The sequence below is a fragment of the Haemaphysalis longicornis genome, unplaced genomic scaffold (assembly GCF_048455015.1).
Source record: "Haemaphysalis longicornis isolate Haplotype H1 unplaced genomic scaffold, Haemaphysalis longicornis Haplotype H1 scaffold_395, whole genome shotgun sequence".
Lineage (NCBI taxonomy): Eukaryota > Metazoa > Arthropoda > Arachnida > Ixodida > Ixodidae > Haemaphysalis > Haemaphysalis longicornis.
This window is the reverse complement of record NW_027526360.1, coordinates 163,541-172,592: the sequence shown is the minus strand read 5'-3', so window position 1 is coordinate 172,592 and position 9,052 is coordinate 163,541. Positions and strand designations below refer to the sequence as shown.

At 47.5% G+C, this 9,052-nt stretch overlaps 1 non-coding gene across 1 annotated transcript; it reads right to left on the bottom strand.

Annotated features, from left to right (window-relative positions):
- Positions 1 to 6,994: 6,994 nt before the first annotated feature.
- Trnam-cau (transfer RNA methionine (anticodon CAU)) lies at positions 6,995 to 7,067 on the bottom strand. Its single transcript has one exon. It is a non-coding gene; the product is annotated as a tRNA-Met (tRNA).
- Between the last annotated feature and the right edge of the window lie 1,985 nt (positions 7,068 to 9,052).

Sequence of the window (9,052 nt, the reverse complement as noted above, 5' to 3'; positions counted from 1 at the left end):
AATTCGCTTCCCTCGCATATCGTAGGCCTGGACATGCCCGATTATCTCTGGCATTGCCGCCACTGACGAAGCCATGGGATTTATCAATTGCATAATGGGCAGTCACTTCAGGCGTAAACAAACTATTAGTGAGACTATTTGAAATGATATATTAGTTAAATGATATAATGACTATATAATATATTATGCAGTCAAGTGCGACGCAAGGTCCTTGGAGCATTTACAGTTTATTGGAGCGAGTTTGGGCTCCCCAGTAAACTAAAGGACCAGCACGGATGCGTCGAAGTGACGTGCGCAGTCGAACGTCGGTGAATCGAGCGTCGTGGCGCCGGTTTCGCACGCATTTATCTGGAAGCGCAACCATTTCAGAAGCATCCCATGAGTTTGGGAGGATATCGATCAACCTAGAACAGTCTGGGTGAGTGACGAACGCGTTACATTTGATCCCATCAAGCGAGAAATCCGGGCGAGGCCTAATGGTGGAAAGATCAAACGAAAGCCCCGCTTTCAGCAAGGAATAGATAACATTTCGTGGCCAGCGCTGGCAACAAACAAAAGCAGGGCAATTCACTAAACATGGTTCACTCCAATATTAATAACTGTGACACCAGACAACTGATCCCTAGCAGTGGCAAGAGGTTGGTGCAAACGTGGTTAAAACATCACAGATCAGCACCAGCTCGGTACACTTGATAAAACATACCCAAATCCAGCCGGACCTTAAAACAAAGAAAAAATCCCGGGCCATCTCCCCTAACGTGAAAACTGGGCAGGGGCGAAGCATGCAGTGCGTAAATGTATTCTTGGCGCTTTGGCGTTTTTGCCAACGGAAATGAAACCGTTGGGAGGTAGAGGTATACAGCTTGGCTGTAAAAGTCTCTTGTCTTTGAAGCACGAAGCGTTCCAGGGCAAGACGTAAACGAGTGCCCGGTGTTTTAGTTCCGTGACTACATGAGACGACGGCTATGACGACGACATTAGACGCCGACAGCTCGAGCCATTGAGGGAATTAACCCCTAGAAAAGTGGTTCAGTGGCTAAGGCGTTGCGCTGCTGAGCACGAGGTCGCGGGTTCGTTTCCCGGCCGCGGCGGCCGCTTTTCTGATGGAGGCGAAAAGCAAAAACGCCCGTGTGTACGAGATTTCGGCGCACGTTAAAGATCCCCAGGTGGTCAAAATTAATCCGGAGCCCTCCACTACGGCGCGCCTCATCGCCTGCGTTGCGTCGGCGCGTTAAACCCTACAATCAATCAACCCCTAGAAAATTCACCGCCCTTTCCACTCTGTGAATGTGGGTGACCAGCGAAGCTGTATTGGCGACACGGTGGTATCACTGCACTTACATCGGATTTTAGATCATTTTTTGGCCGCAGTGCTGGAGCATGTCCTCATGAATCGATGGCAGGATTATCTAAAGAGGGAGGAACTATACCCAACCACGGTTATCGGCTTCCAAAAGAGATTAAGCACTCAAGATGCGACGCTTCCGTTGAAGCACAAAATCATTAACGACTCCGGTGCCTCAAGAGACAATAAGGTGATCCCAGGGCTTGATCTACCGAGTTCTTTCAATAACGTCAAGCACTCTGCGATATTGTCGCAAGTTTCTAAGCTCAACACAGGTGAACGGAGCTATAACTACATCCGGGACTTCCTAACGGGTAGAACCTCTCACCTAAGAGCAGGTCAATTACAACTCGAGGATAAGAAGCTCTGCAGCACTGCCATGGCACTCCGCAAGGGTCCGTGATATCTCCATTACTATTCAACGTAGTAATGATTGGAGTAGCCAACAGACTCACCAGGGTAGGGATCCGGCACACAATCTGTGCCGACGGTATTACACTATGGATAAACAGCGGTAGCGATGGTCACATTGAGACCAAACTACAATAAGCAGTCGACGCCATTGAAAAACATCTGGATGGGTCAGGACTTGTTTGCTCTCCAAACAAATCGGAACTCCTAGTTATACCACCACGGAGGGGTCGCATCACGGACGGACAACAAGGCACGATCAGGATCACTACGCTGTCAGGTCAAGTTGTTCCCGAAGTTAGCAAGATCAGAGTACTCGGCATGATCATCGAACGGCACCGAAGAAACGGCGAGAATATCGCACGCATCACAGCCAAGACCGCGGACGCAATGAGGCTCATCGGGTGAGCCACATCATGGAAAGCTGGCATGAAGGAGAACAGTCTGATCAGACTGGTTTAGTCCAGTGTTGTACACGTTCCTCTAAAATAGGAACGAAACCTCGTTCCTCGTTCCTTTCCAATCTTGAAACGAGTTACCGTTACAAGTTCCTTTATTTCGAAAGGAACGCGTTCCAGTTCCAGTTCAAAAATTGGAACGTTTCGTTACTTTAACGTTACATTCGATTTTTTAAATTCAAATATAGGGTCTGATAGGTAAAATAGAGTTGGAATTTTAAAACTATAATGGAACTACGTATATTATACGAATATGAACACCGCCGGCAGCAGATTATCTAGAAATAAAAAGAATCCAAAGGAACGCTCCCTGACAATTTTTTTTTTTTCAAGAAGCACCGCACAAACCCCAGACATGTCTAACTGCGTTTTTGGTGCTCGTCTATTATAGGTGCAACACATATAATAGACGCAGTAAGGTACCTGCGCGTCAGATGTGCAAATACAAAGTTACTCACGTGCAGGAAGATAATTAAATTTCTTGCACTAGATTCAATATTACAGTTTATTTAAAATACCTTACAGGCCCCTTTGCAGGGAATTTAATAAGGGGGTTACAAAAGTGAAGCGTTGAGGATCGTACAGCACAAATGTGCGAGTAAGAAAACACATTGCAGCAGGTGACAGGATCCAGGTTGGTGCCGGAGCAGGCAAGATGGCGTTCGGTGATTCTCAAATGTCCGGTAGACCCACGAAGACCCAACTTGCTACTTGCTCAAACAAAACTAAAAAAAAACCAGCTATCTCTCTCTCTTATGGTCAGTCTCGGCGCCGCGCGATTCCTGCGCCCCAGATAAACGAAGTTCACATAAAAAACAGAGAAATGTCTTAATTATCTCAGCTAAACCAGAGTCTTCTCTGGCTAAACCTAGCTAACTCACGAGGGGCTCCGCGTTCGCTCTGGTTCTGTCAACCGAACGGACTCAAGCTTCTGTAATAGGACTTTATAGTTCTCGCTCTGACTGTCCAAGAACACCAAGCACTTCGGTTTTATTGCACTAAAACCAAGCCTCCAGGACCTACTAAGTTCTAACTAACACACACTGGGCCGCTGATTGACCAGGTCAACAATACCCAAATATTTGTGCACAAACAATCACGTGATACACACTAACACTCTCACTCAAACTCCCAGGTATTCATCAAGGAACAAGTATAACACAGGTTTAACTTGAAACCGACCAACTACAGCAACTCTGAGCGCTGGAAGTTGACCTTCGGGCGGCCTCTCTCAGGTATTGTCCATACGGCGCGCGACGAAAATATGCCCAACAGTGACAGAATTACTGCCCTTTGTCAACACGACGCATGCAATACAAAAGCACCTTGCACTCCTGTCGGCCCATTCCCGCCAGATCGGCGACAGACCGCGCCGTGACGAACTGCGCGCGTACTCTGTAACTTCGAGCAGTACAACATCCCGAGACACTGCGGTGCGCCCAGCTCTTTTGAGACCCGGCGACCCTTTGAATGACCTCACAGCGAGCGCAACTGCTCCGACAACAAGGCTCCCGCGCCTCGCGAGCACTAATGCTGTAATTACCCCTGACAATATACAGAAGGGGTGGTTTCACAAGGAACCTGCGGCGCCAACATTTCTATCGGCCAGACGTGCATTTTTGCCACCACAGACAAACGATGAAAGGTGAAAAGCATTCTTGCGGCAGCGCTGTTCACTCGTCGAACGCCGCGTAAGCTCAACCGGCATGAAAGCAAGCCTAAGCTGCGAACCACTGCGTGGTTATTTTTCTGCCTTTAACCTTCGAGGAAGCACAATCCGCTGAAGGGCGGGCAAATTGGGCAGCTTATAGGAAGAGAAACACGACGACTTGTGATTTTTGTACTCGAGCTTTGGCATCAAAAAGAGCCAAATCCTGGCGATGTAACGGCAGGAACGCCGTTCCTGCCGTTCCTTTAAAAATCTAACGAGTTACCGTTACAGTTCCACCGATCCTTAATGGAACGGCGGCGTTCCTTCGTTCCTCCAAAAAGGAACTAGTTCCAGGAACGCCGTTCCTTGGAACGCCGTTACGTACAACACTGGTTTAGTCCCATGTGATTAGACATATCACGTATGTCGCGGCCTGCCACAACTGGTTACAGCACGAGCGTAATAAGATATCAACGCCATCATTAGGAAGGCCTATAAGTCCGCGCTAGGCCTGTTTGAATCTACAATCACACCGCTCTTCCTCAAGTTAGGAGTCCATAATACGCTCAAGGAGATAGCGGAAGCACAACGTACGGCCCAGCTCGAACGTCTATAAACAACGAAGACTGGAAGAACGATCATAAAGGACCTAGGATATCTACGCCACAGCGGAGGTGACAACAAACCATCCCGGACGAGATACGTTGCCGGATCAGGGTAGATCTACCGAAAAACATGAACCCCGACTACAACCATGGTGGGAGGGCGGCAAGGTCTAAAGCCCTCTTCTACTTACACGCCCAGGATAAGCACACTCACTGTGTGGATGCGGCGGAATATCAACATGAAGCCTTCGCTGCCGTTGTCATAGAGGCAACCACCGGAGACACTGTGACGGCGGCGAGCGTCAAGTGCACCCAGGCAGAACGTGCAAGGAGGTGGCCGTCGCCGTGGCCATTACCGACGCAGGCTGCCAGTCGGTGATCAGCCACTCAAGAACGGCAGTTCGGAAGTACGCCAAGGGACGCATCTGCAAACAAGCTTTGCAGGTGCTACGCAATGCACGTCTAGAATGGTCAAGAACTGTTCGAGTCAAGTGGATCTCGGCGCATGCGGGCAAGGACGCGTCGAGAAGAACGCAAACCACGAGACGGCACACGCGGAGGAGCGAGCACTAATCAGCCGCGCCCCCGCAACTGACCTTCCAACGTGGTTCCGTGCCAAGGACCGAATGACACATTATGGCGAAATCACCAAAGCTTACAGCCAGGCTCGTAAGACCTTCCCACCTCCGGACCCGGGGTTGAGCATGGCGGAGGCAGTGCTACTAAGACAGCTTCAGACCGGGTCCCTACCTATACCCGGTGCTGATGCGTCGAATGTATCCCGAGGCGTACCCGACCGACAGTGCCAACTCTGCTGCAGGGAGACTGCAGACCAGAAGCACATCTCGTGGGACTGTCTCACGAACCCTCTAGAAGCGACGTCAAGAACCATTCCGCTACGGCTTGCAGAAGCCGCAAGGAGCTACACCAATGAGCATCAACTAATAGGCCGTCCAGCAGGTCCTGCGGGCGCTCGAAAGGCATGAGACTCGCGAGTTGGAAACGGTGAGCTCCAGTCTCGGCTGAGTAGTAGCTAACCACCAGGACGGCGCCGAGGCCCGCGTCGCGGCGTGTAAAAACGTCGTTCTGCCGGCTTAAATAAAGTTTATTCAATCCAATCCAAGTTGGCCGTGGTCTCGTCGCCGTCTCTCGCGCGCGGCGTCACGGGCCTGCTTTTCCTCCACACCCACCGGATCGGCGCGATGTTGACCCTTGCGCTCGACGTCGCGGCCCTGTTCTGCTACCCAGGCCGCCGTATCGGACTGACGGCGACTGTTACAATCGGTGCCGCGAGCGCGCTCTCGTTCCCTCACCGCTACGTTGGCGACGCCAACATGAAGCCAACGCGCTCTCGTCTTCTTTCCGCCGCTGCTCGCGGTCTTGCTCTTCGTACCAACGCGCGATCCATTTCGAGAGTATTCTCTGTTCTTTTAAGCCTTCCAACTACGTCACAGGCACGTGGTAATGGCGCATTTCGCCGCCAGGGACTCCGACCACCACGTTCCCATTCCTTTGTTGCTTGGAGCCCCTCGCACTCGGTTAATTGCACGCATGCGCATTCCGTGCCTCGGACGGTCTTCTCTTCACTGGCACGCAGACGTCTTGCCCTAGCCATAAAGAGCTTCCCTCTAAAAAAGTGTTGCGTCATTAAAACATCACGGCTGAGACTAGAACTCACACAGAGACGACTAAGCGATGAGTAAACTTCTGCACTTCATTACATAACGATAGGTTTACCCTCTTACGATATCAACAGTAAGTTCAGCTCCCCGAGATGCTTACTAATGCGCAGCGACGTGACGACGGCGCGCGCAAGTGAAGCGCTGCCGGCGGCCGAATTCTGAGGGTACAGTTTTCCTCGGAAATACGGTATGAGTCTTGTTAATCTCTTAGTTGCAAAGTTGTGTGGTCATAACGGCAAGAAATCTTCGCGTGAACACGCCTGCAGGCGACCCCCAAAGGTACAGAGACCCTAAAACTGCAGCAGGAACCCGCATATAATCAGAACATGTCTCTCAGACTTCAGCGGGTCCAGTTCACGTATCGTCTTTTACACACATCCGAACAACTTTCCGCTCACATTTTTGCATCCGCAAGATCATTTTAAGAGTATTCTTAGATTTCTTATTTCTGTTTTTACCGAGCTTTAAACATTCTTTCTCCAAGTAACACCGTTTCCTCCGTTGTAACAATTAAATGTGTAACGCTCTCCAATTAGGCATTTCTTGCGCAAACTTGGCGTTGTAGTTGGTCCATTTTCGCAGTTTCTTCATTTCTATTTCGATTTCTTTTTGTACTTTTTCTTTTGGAGAGTGGTGTATTTTACATATCTGATATCATTACCTTTTCTTTTTTTGCAACTGTTCGTACTTTTGGAAATTCCATTAGACCGATTATCTCCACGTACGATATCAAAACGATTCAATGCTTTGACTTCGTCGATTATGCATTTGTGTCGCAAATAAAGGACCTTACACGATTGGGGCTGTCAACGCACTCGGAAACATTACAAGAAAGTTCCCACTACCTCGAGTGAGGATCAAACTCGCGACCTTCAGATTATGAGACTGACGCGCTGCCTACTGCGCTACCGAGGCGGATGTTCCGAGCAGCGTTCCACACTCATCCTTGTCCCGTTACCTCTCGAGCGACTGTCTTTGTTTATTTATTTTATTTATTTATTTATTTATTTAAGTACCCTAAGGGCCCGGGCGGGCATTACATAGGGGGGATTGAGGTATAACACACTAAAATACAATTATATAAAAAATAACATCGAGTGAACAGAATAGCAAGAAAAACAGTAATAAGACAAGAATTGTACTAAAAAATCACACAGTACAACGCTTAACAAAACTATGAAACAAACAATAACAAGCGATATGATGTCGCACAGGCAAGAACATTATGTTTACAACATAACAGACACAATGGAATTAAAGTTAGATATTGCTTTCAGTGGTAAAAAGGAGAGAAGTGCTGTTTGAAAAGAAGAAGCGTCTGTTAGTGAGGCTAGGTTTGCAGGTAAAGAATTCCATTCGTTTATGGCCAATACAAGATGAGAATTCTGATATTTTTTGTGCGTGCAAAAATGGGATTAACTTTACAAGCATGATCTACGCGTGCCGAAGTATATGGTGCCGGAACGATAAATTTGCGAGCATAGGCCGATGGGTTATGGTACAGTGCATGGAAAAAAGATAACCTTGAAAATTGCCTGCGCAGGGTGAGAGGGGGAAGATTTAGTCTCTTTTAAGGCAGAAACGCTTTGGTATCGCGAGTATGAAGACATAATAAATCGAGCGGCTTTGTTTTGCACTGATTCAATTGTGTTATTAAGTCCAACTTGGCGAGGATGCCATATTATTTGCGCGTATTCGAGAGAAGGGCGAATCAGGGTATTATACGCCTGAAGCTTCGTGTCAGAATCAGCCAGATGAACGCGACGTTTAAGCAATCCAAGCTTTTTAAACGCCTTCGAAGTGATTTTTTCTATGTGGGGACCCCAGTTTAAGTCGGAGGTCAATATTACGCCCAGGTATTTAAAGGATGAAACCGTCTAAATTTCGGAGTCATTTATTAGATAATTATAAGTATCTGATCTAGTTACGGAAGAAAATCGGACGTGTTTAGTTTTTTCTACGTTTATTTGCATTTGCCATTTCTTGACATCATTTAGTTAATGTTGATAAATCAAGCTGAAGTGCACTAACATCATTTGTTGTTATTATTTCCCTGTAGATTACACAGTCGTCAGCAAATAAGCGAATCGACGAATAAATATTATTTACTATGTCATTGATATAAATTAAAAATAGGAGAGGACCTAACACCGACCCCTGAGGGACTCCAGAAGAAACGCCGACAGGATTAGAAACATGCTCATTTAATTTTACAGATTGCCATCTGTTAATAAAAAGTTTTCGATCAAAGTTGTTGTTGTTTCATCAAGATTAAGGTTCCCAATTTTAATCATTAGGCGCTTACGGGAACTCGATTGAAAGCCTTCAACAAATCAATAAAAATTGCATCGGTGGAGAGGGTCTTATGCTGTGAAACGTGGAGATCTGTAACCAGCTCAAAAAAGTTGTTTTTGACGTGAATTATTTTTACTAAACCCATGTTGATTGCTGATGAAGAAGTTATTCCGGTCAAGGTGGGTGACTATATGCGTGAAAAGAATACGTTCAAGTAACTTGCAGCCGATTGAGGTAAATGAAATAGGTCTATAGTTTATGGGAGCAGACCTGTCGCCGGATTTAAAAAAAAGGCAGGGTGTGAGCGAATTTACAGTCGTCCGGCAAGCATCCTGTGTTCAGTGATTGTTGGAATAATAATGAAAGCAGGTAAGCTGAGTGAGGGCTAGTTATTTTGAGTAGCTTTGCTGTTATGCTGTCAGGCCCTGGGCTAGTCTTAGAAGCTAGTCGGTCAATCGCGCATGCCACGCCATGGGCTGTAATTACAATGGGTGTAAAACTGTTGACTATGTTGGACCGCGACGGTGTCAGAGAGTCACTGAGAGGCAGTTCAGCGGTGTAAACCTGAGCAAAGGCATGGCTAAATTCTTCGGCGCAATCTTCTG